We start from the raw sequence: 17183 nt of genomic DNA on the forward strand, positions 1-17183 counted from the left end.
TCAACCCATACGTTGGCCGCTCAAAATGGATTTCACTGGATTTTTTCTTTCACCTTACTTTACTGGCAGCACATATGTTTCTACTTGAAAATATATAACAGGGCCGATTAATTCGTAATTTTTCCAAGGAAAATTCGTCGGTCGCCCGTTTTTATGATGTTTTTCGTCACATAACACTCTCATTCACATGAGGAGACGGGTTTGCGACTGCGCGACACGAAACAGATTATTTTTTTGTGTATTTTTGAAAAAATTATGTTTTTCGTTATTATGCCGTTCCTCTTTTCCCTTCCCTGCCTGCAACTTCAATAGAATATTCAAACTTTGCCCTTTAATTTAGAAATTCCTTGCACTTGCAATATTTTTATACACAAAAGACTTCATTGCTTTTTTTAAAGTAGCCTTTTTTACATATTAAATCATTGTGTATCCTTTCGTATTTAATCGTTGAGAGTATTACTATTCTTTCCATTAGCTTGAAAGCGTTACCTGCTAATAATTACTGCTCCATTAACGGAAGATATCGTGCTTTGACCAGAAATGGAATAGCCTGCTAAGGAAGGATCCTTGTAGCTATTGTTTGATGTCCTCGAATTCCACAGAAAACCAATTAGAATGCAAAGGTCGAGTCACTTCCTCCATTGTTCCCAGCTTTCCCGGAGACTTCTTTTTTCAAGTTAAAATACTAAACAAGGTTTTTTGGCAGCTTTTTCAACCACAAAATGTAGTTCATTAGTTTAAGTATGCTGTGGAATTAACGTTGAGATAATTACCGTAAGTATATACCGGTAAATGTTTTTAATTAGGGGCTCCCATCAACCAATATTAAATGTTTCCAGGGCTTAGATTCAAATACCTCACCATCGGGATAAGTAAGGCCTTCATTTTTCGTTTAAGGTGTATTTTTACGTAAGGTGTACTTTCAAGCAGACTTATGATGAGAAGACCCATTCTGAATATCCTGATTTTCTCCATGCTTGAAAGGAAGTTAGAGGCATATTCGGGCCCATATATTTTTTTTACCTTGCGTCATGGAAATGGTATTTTATTTCTCTGTGTTTAAGCTCGGCTATGTACGAATAGAGCTTTTTGAAAGCATTTTTAACAAAAGAATGTTTTGGCAGTCTGCTTAAAAATGTAAGCAATGTCGTTCACAAATCGTCCATCTTGTTTTGGAAAATAAGAGTTGATGCTCTTCTACTGTCTCTGATTGATGCTATTCACTTGTCACAGCAAAATATTCAACTAACTGGAGTATTTTTGTACAAAAAGAACTCAAGCTACATTTTTCTTGTTCTCCAAAATGTAATAAATAATAAATATGTAATAATAAATAATTACATGTTAATACATGATGGCAGACAAATATATTTAGACGTGTCACGAGCTATAAAATGTAAATTAAGTATTTGACACAACGTAGCATTCATGATAATTGCTTTAACTACTATTGCAGGCGAAAAAATACCTGGGTCATTGTAGAATTTTTGTCTCAGTCAACTTCTGATAACAGATAAAATAGATTCATTTCAGATCCATGCTTGAAATTTGTGTTATAAATTAGTGCAGAAAGGATTAAGTGTGGCGCTTGCGTTTTCAAATAGGGAGTGGTGCCTGATTGTCGTGCAGTTCGATGTCGAAAAGTTTTTTATTTGTTTGTAGGTGCTTTGCGCCATATTGAATACATACAGCCCGCAATAAAAGTTCAAGTCGTGTTCTTCGGCGGAGGCAAATAAATAAACCAGATCGTGAGCTTCGTATAGCTCCCCCCAAATTCATCCCTCAATCTTGTTCGACCTCCTCTGAATGATCTGGTTGATATTTTTTTCAGAACCAGTCGAGAGCTATTTTCGACGATCGAGCGGTAAAAATGATTCGTTATCAAGGCAAACGTGGTTGCCGGTCGGAAATAACTGTCTGCACCCTTCAAGGTGTGGGAATATAAAAGACAAATCCGGCCAACATACAATGTATGCTGTTATGGTAATATGGCGATAATGCTGTAATGAATTCTATTATAGTGAATATTAAAAATCGATGGACGATGAAATACATAAATAGTCAGTAGAATAGCGCCGGTGAGGAGAAATGCCGGCGAAAAGAAAAATCTTGTTATTGCTGAGAATACAAGCGTAAAAATTAGGAAAGGATTCATCTCATGAATATGGAGCATACGAGCTATGGAAGTGAGGAGCTATAGAAGTGAGGCTCGGATATTGACAGTAGCAGAGAAGTCAAGAGTGGAAGCATTCGAAGTTTTGTGCAAACGAATAGTGATGAAGATAAAATAGATCGAGCGAGTAAGTAATGAGAAAGTGCTAAGAAGAGTGGGAGAAAAGAGAATTCTTCTAAAATCTTCTTCTTAATTAGAGGTCGGAATAACTTTGTTGGGCACATTATGAGGGATGATGGCCTTATTAAAACCATCGTAGAAGGGCAAAATAAATGGAAGAAGGACAAGGCGCGGCCCCCAGTGAGTTAAATAATACAGGTTATAAGGGATGTATAAATAATTATTAGCATAAGGTTCGGATGATAATCGAGCTATTGGACTCCTAACCAAAATTTCCGCACTTGTAAAGCGAACCAACAGCTAGCGACCGATATAGTACTGCTCCGTGGAATGATGAGGAACCACTTTTGTGAAAATATCGTTTTAAGCGGCCTACAATCTACAAAAAGGAAATCATTCGGCTGGAAAAGACGAATTAAATCACTAAAACTACTTTTACTAAATAATCTAACTTTATGGTAAAAAGTTGAGGCTATGTGAATTTTGTCTTTAGAAGTAACTCAAGTCTGAATGAACTTCAATCCTTACAAACAGTCTTCCAGCTCCTAGTATTCAGTTCTGTTAAAAATACAGGTATTATGGGAATCGTTTTATTTTTGGTAAGCACTCACCACAGACAAAGGCACAGTCTGAATGGGGGTACTGGTTGATTTCCTTGGGCTGCCTTGCACTATTGATATTTGTTTGGGGTGTTCCAACGGTTTACATCTACATCTACGTAATACCCCGCAAGCCGCCTAAAAGGCGTGTGGTAGGGGTGTTAGGACAAAAGCCGTTTACATATAAAAATGAAGTGCTCTAAAGAAGTTAGGACTAGCATTTAATAAAGTCCTTAATTGTTCGGGGGAAAAACTAACTCCCACATCTATCCGTTCCTCAAAACATCTCTCTTAATTTATCGCTTCTTTCGGGCCTGGAAATCTAGTGTGGTTCACCATGGATTTGAAATCCGCACCCTAGGATCAGCCCAATGCATTACCCAGTGGGCCATAGTGATGGAAAAATTGATATCGATTCAAATCGGAAGTCGATTTTTGATAGTAAAATCGAGATTTATTTTTGTTTTTAATTGAGGAAATTAAGATCAAGGTGCGAACTTCGAATTTCGATCCAAAATCGATTAGTTTTACCTTCATTCTTCATTATTTTGTTTAATTTCATTAGCGTCTCTACCTGCCCATGGTAACATGTAAAAGAATTTTCTCTAAGGCGGGGAAAATTGAAAAGGCGCGCCCTCGATCATCAAGATAGCATCTCAATCAGTTGACCTTGCTTAAAATTTTCAGTGAAGCCGAATTGTTACAAGCGGTGATCCCAAAAGTAAAATGTGCTAGCATTTGCAAAGTTTTACCCATAATAATTCAAGCATGTATCTATATTCCATTTTCTGAATATCAAAAATGTTTATTAGAAACTGTTTTTCATAAGAAACACCAATATTTTTCGATTAATCGATCTTTTGGTTCAAAATTCGATTTTTCGATTCGATTTTTGTTGAAAATTCGAGCTTTTCCTTTCGATTATAAATCGATTGCACGAAAAATCGATATCGACCGATATTTTTCCATTACAGCTAGGCCAGTACACTTTATTTACAATTTCGATGGTATCAGAAATAAGATTACAAACCGATATCACTGATGTGTCAATTTGTTATCACGTTTTGACAAGTATCTGAAATCACGATTCAGACGCTTCCCGATAGCTCAGTGTTCAGTCACTTAATCGTCATGTACATGAAAATGATAGGACGAAAAAAAGGAAGTAGAACGATTCGGACACATTTTCGGGAGTTATAGCGCGTGATTTGACTCTCACGTGTGACCTCTCAGTGAACTCTGCGTACTATACGATTCAAATTTTCTGCGACGTCACACGTCTCCCCCTATGATTTCCGGCGACCTGTTCTTTTTTTTATTGCCTAATTTGCCGTCCGAGTGACGTTGTATCTCGACTCCATTTGCGTACGAGGATATAAATCTGCCGTGATTGGAACACTTCCTTCCTCGTTTAAGATGAGAGCTTACCTTTAGATGGTGAAATGTTTAGTGTGCCGAAATAAATCACTCCCGCAAATACCGACGTTTTGATGACCATGCGGTCCCTGCCGATCGATAAAAACCAGACATCTTGTGAGGCGCAAACCTCCTTTACTGTCCAATTTGGTGGAGTAATTGCCTCAGATTGGGTTCTTAAAGTTAATTTTAACACTGTTGCAAGGATATCTAATCCTTTTGTTTGCAATGTTCGTATATGTTTTAAAAAAAGGCAGATTTAATCCAGATTAATTTCAAATACGCACATAAATTACTTCACTAATTTTAGAAATTATTTAGTACTATGAATCAAAATTTGCAGGTAAAATTATGCTATCGTAAAATCATTTAAAATATTCTGACCATAATTCACTATGAAAGCAGTTTTATGCACAATTATGCCGCCAAACACTGATGCTGCCTCAAACTACTTTAAGCTGCTTCCCTTGATGAAGTCAAACCATATTCGCATTTATGTGATGAATTTCTTGTTTATAACATATAACTGATAATAATTTAATTTATTGTTCTTCGACTTATCCTTTCGAACATAATGAGGTTATTCAATAATATAGAGCTCATAACAGACAAATGGCAAAAATGCATATGGGGAAAATTTAGGGATGGGCAGATACATTCTAGTGAAAATAACATGCGAATATAAAAGAGGTAGCGATAGAAGTTAAACACTTTCGAAGGTTTGTATATAGCGAAAAAAATCTTTGTTAAAAATAGACAAAGAGACCTCACAGCCTTTGGAAAAGCGTTCCACAATCATGCTCCGACAATAGAGAAAGATTTTTCAGAAGTAGTTGTTTTCTGCTGGCATTTCAGAGACATTGGTAAACATTTTCCTTTATCTCAAATTAAAACTTATTTATCTTCATTTTTCCAAGTTTAAATTCTCATATTTTAGATACACAAAAATGTGTTCAATTTGATATACTCTTATGTGCATAAGATTATATCAAATTGAACACATTTTTATCATCAGCGCCAAATATCTTCTCCGTTTTCAGGGTGATCACCTTGAAGATAGGCAATACGCCCTCGAAAAACGGGAAGAAATCAACCCCTCGACCCGGTGGATAAGCCAAACGCGTTGATCTTAACCAACACATTTTTATGTTTGCTTATTAGTTGTGTAAGCAAAATTTCTCCTTGCTTTCGATTTGTTGTTTTAGTTTTAACTGTTTTTAGACTTACATAATTTTAATTTGCTGACGATTTGAATGTTTTTGTTTTGCTTCAAACTTGCTTTGTCGCCTCTACTAACAGCACCTTTGCTAGGCCTATTAGGTCTTCATTGTATTCAGCTATTACTGCTATATCATCTACACATTACATGAGGGTTAGTAGGAATTAAGACGAAGAGAATTCTCTACCAGTGTCGTTATAAATAAAAAACTAATGAATTTCAATATCTAGGAGTATTATTAACAAACGACGACAAACAACAGATAGACCTAAACGCTCGACTTTGCAGGAGCTAACTGGTCATACTGGAGCTTAGTAAAATTATTTAAAAATAAACTCTTGCCAAAAAAGAACAAAAGTTAAGATTTATAAAACAACAGTCCTGCCTATAATACTACCAAATGGTTCTTTAGCGTGATCTTTCACAAAAATATCACAAAAGAAGCTTATTGTGTTTGATGACAAAGTTTTACGAAGAATATTCGCTCCAACTAAAGAAGGAGAAACTTTTAAAATAAGAAAACACAGAGAGTTGAGAGATTGTTCAAAGAACCAGATATCTTGGGAATCATCAGGTGTAGAAGGTTAATATGGCTGGGCCACGTCCGTAGAGGAATAGAAGACACTATGATGGAACAAGGTCTTAGCCTTTCTAACCCAAAGCTGATTCTGGAGGAAATTATGTTTCAAGACTTCTCATTTTAAAATGTGAATATTTTCAATTCAATCATGACTATTGTGGCAGCTACATAGTCCGCCATTAAAATTTACAGCGCCTAAGAACACGTAGTTTGAATATTTCCTGAATAGACTGTATATTTTTTTGTGCCGCTCAGAAGCAGCATTGGGTTATAATGGGTTAATATCATAACAGAAAAAATTAGAAAAATTGATGATACACTTTCTAAAAGGGAAACCAGAAGGTAGAAGACCGGTATGAAGACCGACTATGTTATGGAACGATGAAGTAAAGAAGAAAATGAGGATGAAGGGAACCCAGCTGAATATGGCAGGCGACAGTAGAATTTGCAGGCTCTTTGTTGGTGAGGCCAAAAATCTAATTGCGTAACTATGCGTATCTAATTGCGTAACTATAGATACCCCCCAAAGACTCTGAGAAATAAAAAAGTTTTTAAAAACTATTTTCAAGTTTTGAGCTTTAATAACTACATCTGCTTAAAGTTAAATTTTTAGTGCCAAAATGGTGTAAAATGTATATCTAGGAATGTCATTTTTCCATTTCGAAAAAGTTGCCTGAGGGAAGGGGTCCCCATCCCAGGTCATTCCAATCCCCCCTAAGAATATTCCTAGTTATGCCGCTGCAAAGGTCATCTAGTTTCCCAATGGCCACAGGAATAAAGGCCGTTTTACACGGGGCATGGAATTGCGCAGGTTAGAGCTGCATTTATTTCTAAAATGGCGTGTAATTGCGCAAATTCATGAACGAAATTAGAACAGGGGGTATTTTGCCGTCTCGCATGTGTTCTAGCAATTCACCGCTTTACACGACGAAATTTTGATTGCGCCTTCGCACATACGTCAGATTGCGCAATTCCGTGTACCGTGTAAAACGGCCTTAAGAGTAAGAATGTAGAAATTTGAATTTGGGACCCTCTCGATCTTGAGGTCGTAGGCTGACGCCTTGTCAGACCATTGGAAAGTCCTACCCTGTCTGCAGCACATTTCTAGTTCAGCTCATGATCTTTCTCAGGTGCAGAAAACTCCGTGATCACCGCGTCTCCCCTCGGGGTTGGAGTCGCGGGCCAAGCCTCCTCCGCGACTTCAACCCCCCCAGAACCGCATGAATAAGGATGAAGAGTGGGCATGTGCATTTGGCGTACACGTGCAAGCAAGCACTCGCAGGAATGTAATGAAACCCCATCCCGTTTCCATCCGCAGGCGTGAACCGTCTCCACTTGCCCCATCCCTCTGAGGAGGAGTCTGCGTGGAAGAGACTGTTGATCACCAAGGTGGAAGATGTAGGCAGGGAAAAAGATGACATGGGAGCAGTCCTCTTGTGCAGTCACGATGGGAGGTTAGGTGGAGATCTGGAGGGAAAAAAATAATAAAATGGAATGGCTTCGCCCCGACGGGACGTAATTGGGCTTGGCAAATTGGACGATCATATTCTTTTTTTTGCTGGGATAGAAGATGCTCCGAGTCCTCTTCCTTCGCTGGAGGTGAGCGTCTGGAATATGTTCTGCAGCCGGGAGGATGAGAGAAGGAAAAGAGTTCAAGGGCAGTAGAGCAGAAGAAGGCGCTTACCTGGACCTAAATAGAAGTACACGGTGTTTTAGGAGGAATATGCAATACTTTAGTTGGTGGTAGGATGTACAATTTTAAGCATTTTTCCCATAATCACGGAATGGACTCATTTGAACCCTGGCAATGCATGCATTTTGAGATAGATTTGCAGTTGCCACGAAAACCGATTTTTTTTAGTAGGTATCCGACCTTTTCGACATTTTATTCAATATTCAGGATTTTTTAAGGGCATTGAAGTACTATGGTTGAACGAATAAGAGCGGTTTTATGCGTCTGAAACAATCTCAAAATGGGTGAAATAGCGCCATCTTATCGTCGATTCTCGCTCAAAGCTCTCTCTTAGTTACGCTCGAAGATTAACTGAAACGTAACTAATATTGTTTAAGGGAAAGTTGGTTTCGATTTTATGATTTAGAATAACATACGTCAATGTAGTTCAGAAGGACTGTGGTCCAATGCAGGTAACAAAGTCACCAGTTACATCTCCATGCTGCTTTACATGCTGAAACAAGATTCAGTGTTTGGGAAATATTTTAATAAAAACCTTATTCTTAGGAATACAGACTGGAGTCGTTCGAGATTTGGGTCTGGAGAAACCATGGTGATACGCCAGGCCAAGCCGAAATTTCCTTGATGATTTCTTTTCCATTCCCAGCCATTATTCCCAGCCAGCCATTCCATTTCAAATTGGAGTTCCATCTGGAAGCTAAAGGTAAATCCCCTGAAGTCCAAGACCATGACCTTCTCTCTACGTGCTAATCCTTTAAATTCATCCTATAGTTTCTCTGGCCAACCAATTCCGAAAGTTACATGCCTCAGTGATTTGGGAGTCCATTTTGACTCAAAGCTTACCTTCACCCCTCACCTTAAGCACATATCTACCAAAGCGATGGCTCTAGTTGGACTTTTGTACAGATTTACAGAAATACGGAGTCCTTTAGCTCTGAAATCTGTCTTTTCCGGATGTGTTCTTCCACTTATTGATTATTGTTCGCCCATATGGTCTTCAGCCTGTCCCTCAAATCTCAAAATTCTTAATAGACCTGTTAATTTCTTCGTAAACATCGTGAAAAACCGTAACCCTTCCCTCCGTAATCTCACTGCTGATGATCTCCTCTCTCAACTTGACATAGTGCCCTTAGGGCGAAGACGTACTCTAAGTGACCTCAGGTTTTTCCACCGAATCATGAATGGCCACTTCAGGTCTAACGACATACTTTCAATGTTCTCCCTCCGTGTCCCTTCCCGTAAAACACGGAACTCATCTCTTTTCCATCTACCTCTCCACCGTTTATCAGTGACCCAGAGATCCCTTACCTACCGGCTACCTCTTACCTACAATTCCATCAAAGCTCCTTCTGTTGACATAACATCATCAATGTCATCATTTACGACCGCCATCAGGAAACTTCCTCTTTAATTCCCTCTTTCTTTGTCCACCCTTCCCAAATAGCATATGAGCGGATGAGGCGTTCATAGAAGTGGAGTATTATGTATCTCTGAGAGTATTTAATAAATTTTTTTTTTTTTTTTTTTTTTTGTCGTTGTTTCTTGTTCCACTTTCTTATTTATCCATTTGTTTAAAATCCAATGTAAAAGGTCTCATGTACTGTTTTTGGGTTTATTGCAAATAAATAAATAAATAAATTAGGCTGTCCACAGTGGGTTTCGAGAATTGCCGTCATGGCTAAGCCATAGTGAGGCAGATAAAATTCTTATGGGGAAGGGATACGGTGGGGGAGGAGAGTATATTTGGAGGTCTTGTGATTAATTCAATGACGATAGGAGTAATTTTCAGATCTTTACTGATGTCTTTGTTTCTGATATACCACGGAGCCCTGGCGATTTTCCGGATCAGTTTGTTTTCTGTAGTTGGGATTTTATTCATCCATGGTCGGTAGTGGAGTAATATAGTTTAGTGTGGAAATTACCATTTGTTGTTTATATTATATCATGGCTATATCGCATTTCCACCAGTTCAAGTCTCAAACCATTCCATAGGTACTCAATGGAAATCTAACTAAATCGGTAGAATGCTTAGAAAATATTTTTTAAGAATAATACAGCGGCATCAGAATATAAGTTTTTGGTTTTACTCAACTCCTAGCTCAGAATATAGGTTTTTCAAATTAACTCAAGATGACATAGTGTGTCAAAATCATGGTCGGTAGTGGAGATTTAAGTGCAGAAATCACAAAATTACAATTTCTGTTTATATTTTGTGATGAATATATCGCATTTCCACCCTGTCAAATCTGAAAAGATATCATACTCCATGGAAACCTACCTAAATCGGTAGAATACTTTGATAAAAATCTTTAAGAATAATACCACTGCATCAAAATATGTTGTTCATATTTTTTGTTTACATTTTATAATGGATAAATCGCATTTATACCACGTCAAGTCTGAAGCGATATTATACTCCATGGAATCCTATCTAAATCGGTAGTATACTTTGATAACCTACCCCCTACTCCTCGCACCACTCTATGAGGTCTACCATTCTTTGTTATTTATATGATAATACTATTGAATATTATTTTTTTACGTTTTGCTTAGTATTAGTTAATTGTTTTCTTTGTTATTGTGAGTCCCCTGTCATTTGCTTCGTACTGTTTTTGGACGGCATTAATCAATAATAATTCTTTATAATAATATCACGGCATCGTAACATGAGTTTTTTTTTATTCTAACTCAACTTCCAGCTCATCCTCTCCTCACCTCTAACGTATACTCGCATCCCGTGAGTGAAAAATCTCCCACTCCCCTCTCACTCCCCAACTGCCTCCACGCGTGCCAGGAGGTGGGCTGAGGGGCGGTTGAGAGAGTGCGGAGTGGGGGAGGAAGAAGCAGATATTTGAATGCAAAGAGGGGCCCTCCTCGCGATGCGTGTGCGGAGGAAGAAAGAAACGGATTTCGCCCCATCCCATCACTTTCCCTCTCAACCGTTCTCCCCTCCACAAGCCTTCCTTCCACTCCACACGCCTCGAACCTTGAAGGTTAAGCGGTCCGAAGATGTGGTGGCCCTCCTCAAGGACTAGTTCGCCCTCTCTCCCGCCGTATCGCCCGTGATTTGTGGTTATACCGTTGCTGGAAGGTTTTCTCTTCTCCTCCTCTTCTACGCCCATTTTACCATCCATCTCTCACTCTCGTCATCTAGTCCTCCGCGCCCTCTTCACAGCATAAATATCCCCTATTTCTCTCTAATATATTTCCCGCGCGGCCTTGGTTATGCATAATATATATTTCCTTGCCTGTGTTACGTTCGCGGAGAGGTCATCTCATTGTGGTTATGAGTCAAAGTAGCGGGAATACCCGTATTTGGGGTATTGAAGGTTGCGATGTTGTATTACGCATAAATGTGTTCTACTGTAATTCCCGGAAAATAACCAGGTAACTATAATGATCACATATTCTCACTTTTCTTTATTTTTTATAATACTTATGTTGATAATTAACTATGACTGACTAATAATTAACTTATGATGTTCATCAATCAATGTATCAATGAGCTATCGCTCGTCTCCTCTCAAATACCAAACCATAGAAATGTGTTTTACTCCAATCCAGGGAAAATCACTAGACAATAGAACGTTGAAATATTCTCGCGTTTTTTTTTATTTTTTATATAATTATAGCCATTGTAATTAAGTAAATCAACTGTCAATTATTTTTTTAATTGTTTAATTTTTATCATGACTGACTGTCTCCTGCTATGAAATGGATGATTTTCATTCTAATTCATTTCCCGCGCGGTCTTTGTTATGCATAATATATATTTCCTTGCCTGTATTACGTTCGCGGAGAGATCATCTCATGATGGTTATGAGTCAAAGTTGCGGTCATGCCTGTATTTGGGGTATTGAAGGTTGGGATGTTGTATGACGGATAAATGTGTTTTACTTCAATTCCCAGAAAAGAACTATATAACTAGAATAATCACATATTCTCGCGTTTTGATAATTTATTGAAATTGTTATTTAAATAATTTACTAGCAATTGTAATTCATTAATTTTCAATGATTCTTTTACCGAGCTATGCAGCCATTTACTAAAGGAAAGTGCTGCTACTTGAAGATAACTGATCGTGTCATCGGAAATATCCATTTTTGCAGCATAGAAGGCTGAGAAACTATTGCAGAGAAATTTGTTTGGCTCCAATATCCAGAGGATTGCAGGACAATGATTTAAGCCGCGTATTGTATTTTTTAATGCTTAATTGTGAACATATGTGACCGGTAACTGCAATAAAATAGATGAACTTCTTTCAACTTTAATTCCCACCCGGCCTTGGTTATACACAATATATATTTGCTTGCCAGAGTAACGTTCGCGGAAAGGTCATCTTGTCATGTTCAAGAGTCAATGCATCAATGACCTATCGCTCGCCTTCTCCAAATACCATCCCATAGAAATTTGTCTTACTCCCTTCCCCGAAGATCACTAGACAATGGAGCGTTGAAACATTCTCACGTTTTGTTTATTTGTTTTCATAATTATTTAAATAAATTATTCCCGAGTCTTGTTTTTTATGGATTGATTTTTTGTCGTAAGTGGTTGCTTACTGTAATGAAATAGATGAATATGCAAACATTATAATTCCAAGCTCTTTAGCAACTTCGTGACGTGAAGCTTATTTTTTTCACTGAAACCTTGATATTTCCGTTAACACCCGGCAGCAATTATGCCGTAATAAATGAGTCAAACTAAATTTTCCTCTCTCTGTAAGGCTTTTATTTTCTTTAGTTCCAGCCGCACGAACAAAATTCAGCTCAAATCGCGGTCCAATAAACTTTTTATGTTATATTTAAGCTCTTCTGCTGGTGAATAAAATGTCTGATCATCCGTAGCGCTTGATGTGGTTTTTTTTACTCGCACGACATAAAAACATAATGTCTTGCGGTCGTTGGGGAACATTTGTCTCCCATTTGAAAATTAATATCGCCAGCGGAAGTGCTAATAAAAATTATCAAGCTCGCAAAACCTTCTGTTCAGTGAAGTCCAACGAACTATATACAACTGAAATACTATAATCATCGGCTGCTTCATAGTGAATCTTTTTATAACGGCATTAATTCCCGATTCTGGCGCCGAAACATATTATACATTCGCTTTTTTCGTGTCGTGCATGGCTTGAAAAAAAATATACGATCAATTTATATCGGCACAAATATTTTCGCACCCGATTCGTCGCTTATTTTACGAGCTCCGTCGGGCGTATTACTTTTCCCAACCGACGGACCGTTTTTCATTTTTATCCCACTCTTCTCTCGCTTGTCACGCTCGTTCATCCATTCACATATTTGCAGCGTCTTTCGAGCCTCCAAGATCACCGGCAAACCTGTCGAACCACAAGACTACCTCTTTCCGACGATACGGAGGATCAGAGAACTACTCCGATAAGGGGGCTCACTACATCAATGAGAAAGAATCGTATCCAACCAATCGCGATAAAGAATTTTGTAACTGAACCTTGGCCAAGGTGATCTAACATACTCTAAATCCCCGTTTACACGACACATTAACACGTATGAGTTAACTTGTAAATGTAGGAACGATTTTGGTGGACCGCAACGGAAAATTAACGATTGCGTGTACCAAATTAGAAGGGGGTCTGTTCTCTGAGCTTGCATATCCGCACAAGCTGGGTCGTTATACTGCATTTTTGCGTTCATTCACGCGTACATACATTAGACATTAACCCGTATGTGTTAATATAGCGTGTAAACAGGCCTTAAATATAAAATGGTATTGTGCATTGTAAATTTATAAATAAATTCAGCGTGTCATAGAGCTTTAAAAACATAAATACGTCATTGCTTTATTACTTTGAGAGCGTTGCGCTATCGCCTAGGTAGTCTGCTCATAAAGACCTCGGAGTTTCCCAGAGAGAAAATTAAACTTTTTGTCGTAAGAATATCGTAATTGCCTCAATGAACTCTGATCAAGAAGATGAGATTCGTCGACATTGAGATTATATGATCTGTACAGTGTTGTCAAGGTCTTCATGAACTCGACATCTTAAGCGCCTTACAAGCTCAGCAAATAAGGCCTCAGGGCGGCGTGTGGCAAGACCATCGAAACTTCGGCTGTAATGCAGCAATTGAACGAATGATAAGCCCACATAGCCTTCACCGACGGAAACTACATCATCAAGAACTTTTAGAACAAGGTCCCATTTTTGTACAATGTCGATTTTACTATTGAAGCTAGTAAGTTATGTAAAATAACGTGCATAGGCGTATAATAGTTTTTATATTTGCAAAAACGGGTCCAATTTAATACTAATTTTTTGCAAAAGTTATAAATTGCACTAGAGGTTGAGAATAAGAATATTGAATTTTACTTCAATATGTGGTTTATTTATGCACAGAATGAATTAAGTATAACTTTATTCATGATGGAAAATCTTGTTGCCATTTTGAAGATTCATTCAAATTAATGCCCATGTAATTAGAGACCATACATCAGGTTCTGGAAAGTATTGACCAAATGCACAATAGCTTTAGGGGCCCGCGTCCCTATCGTAACGGGGGAAATGTTTAGGTTTTAAGCTGTCTACTGTCTAAAAGCTGTGGCAGTATTTCTTTAACTTCCACTAGTATTGGGCCTACTTCTTTACTTGGATTTTTATTTCACATTTATTTAATATTCATAATACAGGGTGTTAATCTTATAATGGGAAGGATTGCGCAATTGCATTGGAGTTCGATCAAAGCTAAAGTTTAATTAAGCTCTAAAAATAATTATTTGAGATCATATTTTAATCGCAAATTTTTGTAAAAACTTAATTGTTTGATGTCCTGAAAATGTCAGGGTATTAAAGAAACTGCAGAAAATAGATACCCAAGATAAACCGTTTTTATGATAACTGCAAAACACATCAAAAAAATGTTTGCGTTGCCATTGCTCAGTAACCAAGGAGCTGGGACGCCATGTTTATGGGCATAACATGCTTAATATTGTCTCCCCTAACACATGTTAATGTATTGCAGATTCCTCCAGAAACATCCTGTATCTTGAGCTTTATTTATTTGAGATCTCTTAACCTACTTCACATAGACCTCATACGTCACGCTTATGGTGATTATCTGAGTGAACTACGATCAATCTTCTTCTTCCCGCACTATTTTTAGTGCTAAATAAATTTTATGCTGTAGGTATGCCGAATTGATGCTCTCAAATATTTCGATTTAAATCATAATTTCAATAGTTTATATATCACCTAAAAGGATATTTTTCATCCAAAAATTACCTCATTCTAGTATTTGTATCTTTTATTTAATATTTATTATCATATTAATTTTCTTGTTAAGCTATATTTTAGCATTTGAAGGCCGCGCGGTAGTTATATGGTGTCTGTTCTAGACTCAAATTTCCATTCATTTCGACCTTGTCGAGGGATTTTCGCTGAATCACACGATGTACATATTCATGAGTACGTCAAAGGACCACGCCTGTTACAAGTTCGACACATGCTACTTACGAGGCTAGGAGAATTGAAAATTTTCCATTGTGTATCATGATGGGTCAATCCAAGTAAGGGATTATGATATCTTAACTTTTTTCATCCAATTCAACATAAGGCTTGTTGTGTGATTCTATATTGTAAAGCACTACATTTTATGCTTTTATCTTAGATGAAGGTTGACATTATCCGAAATCTGAGGATGTAGTTATATTTTGTAAATTTCAGGTCGATATTTGAGCGTTTTATCTCTATATTTGTACTTATAAGATCTAGATTTGGGATAAACACTTGTTTAAGTATTGCATCTTCAATTATATATACTAACTTGATCATACTATAGCTATAACTTTTAAATTGACCATGAATATCTTGTATGATATACTCCACAATGTAGTGGAAGTTCTTAATGTTAGTTAAATGAAAAATTACAATTTTTACACAGGATTTTTTCAAACACGACGCGATTTGTTGTTGCAACAATATTATCAATAACAAACGCGTCGTTTTTATTAAAGTCTCTGGAAGAATTACAATGTTTCATTTAACTAATGGCCATAAATAATATCAAGAAATACCTATCGTCCAAAATCTAAACCGTGCTTGATGAAAATTTGTTGGTGGCAGAAGCCTGCAGCCATTTTTCCGCATTTGTGAAACGAAAAAAATCAACTCGAACACCTTGCACGGGCGAGGTAATTTCACGACTAAGGATACTTTTCGGAATGCCATGGCCAACAAAATTCACTTCTATTTGCTAAACGGTTGCCTTGCATTCTGCTAAATTATACGCCATTTTGAGCATAGTTGATACACTTTCCCCGTTCAAAAAGCGAGGAATGGACAGGCGGTCGAGATGGCGCAATGGTAGGCAAGCGAGGCAATTGGTATGCCAACGCTGTTGGGGCAGCTAAAAATACAGGAAGACCATGAGGGGTAACATTAATTTATGTGGATGTTGCCTTAGAAGGAAATGCACTGATCATTCAGTAAAGGTCGGAATGAAGACAGAGAGAGCTCTCATATTGTATAATAAAAGGCTCCGGCTGTATTTCACGCGAGAGATTTATGCTGGATACGGCTGAAAAGGGTCAAGTATGGAGAAATAGGCCAGGTTTATTCAGATCTGCCTCACTTATGCCATTCCTATAAGAAAAATGCTGCTGCTGGAAGAGGTAAGACATAAAAAACTTGAGCCAATCATAAAACACCCGCTAGTAATCCATATAATAGTATTTATACCACTCTTACGGAGAAGACGCGGTTATTATTCATCTCCTGAACGTTTGGCACTTGAAAAGTATTGATGTATCAATCTTTCCAATATGTAGAAAAAAAATTATAACAAGTCATCTTTACCCGTCTATCAGCTACATAGAGTTTTTTTACGCTTGCGTTGCGTCAGTCATACTAAGGTTCCGGTTTTTTAATACTCCACTTCAATGTTCATAGCCTTAGTATGGATAAAAGGTCAACAGGAGATTACAGCATCTAATTGGATCCACAGTTATAAGAAAATGATCCATTCCGCAAGGGCACCTTTTTTAAGTATCTTAGACATCTTTTCATGCTATTGGCGATCTGCACATGATGCATTTGTAAGAAATGCCATTTATTTATTCATTTTCTTCTATTTATGTACCAATGCTGAAAATGTAATAATTTCTATATTTATTTTCTCATGGGCCTCATTGCTCACGAAAATAAACGAAATTATTATTATCATTTTCTGAGAGGATTGTTGTGTAAGAGTTTAAAGAAAAGGTTAATGAAGAGTTTGATTTGAAGTGTAGCTCTCTACGGTGCGGAAACGTGGATACTGAGGAAAGAAGACGAGAGAAGATTGGAGGCATTCGAGATGTCGGTGTGGAGAAGAATGGAGAGGTGAAAGTGAAATGGACGGAGAGGAAAAGGAACGACG

Source organism: Ischnura elegans, chromosome 7 (genome assembly GCF_921293095.1).
Source record: "Ischnura elegans chromosome 7, ioIscEleg1.1, whole genome shotgun sequence".
NCBI classification, from domain to species: domain Eukaryota; kingdom Metazoa; phylum Arthropoda; class Insecta; order Odonata; family Coenagrionidae; genus Ischnura; species Ischnura elegans.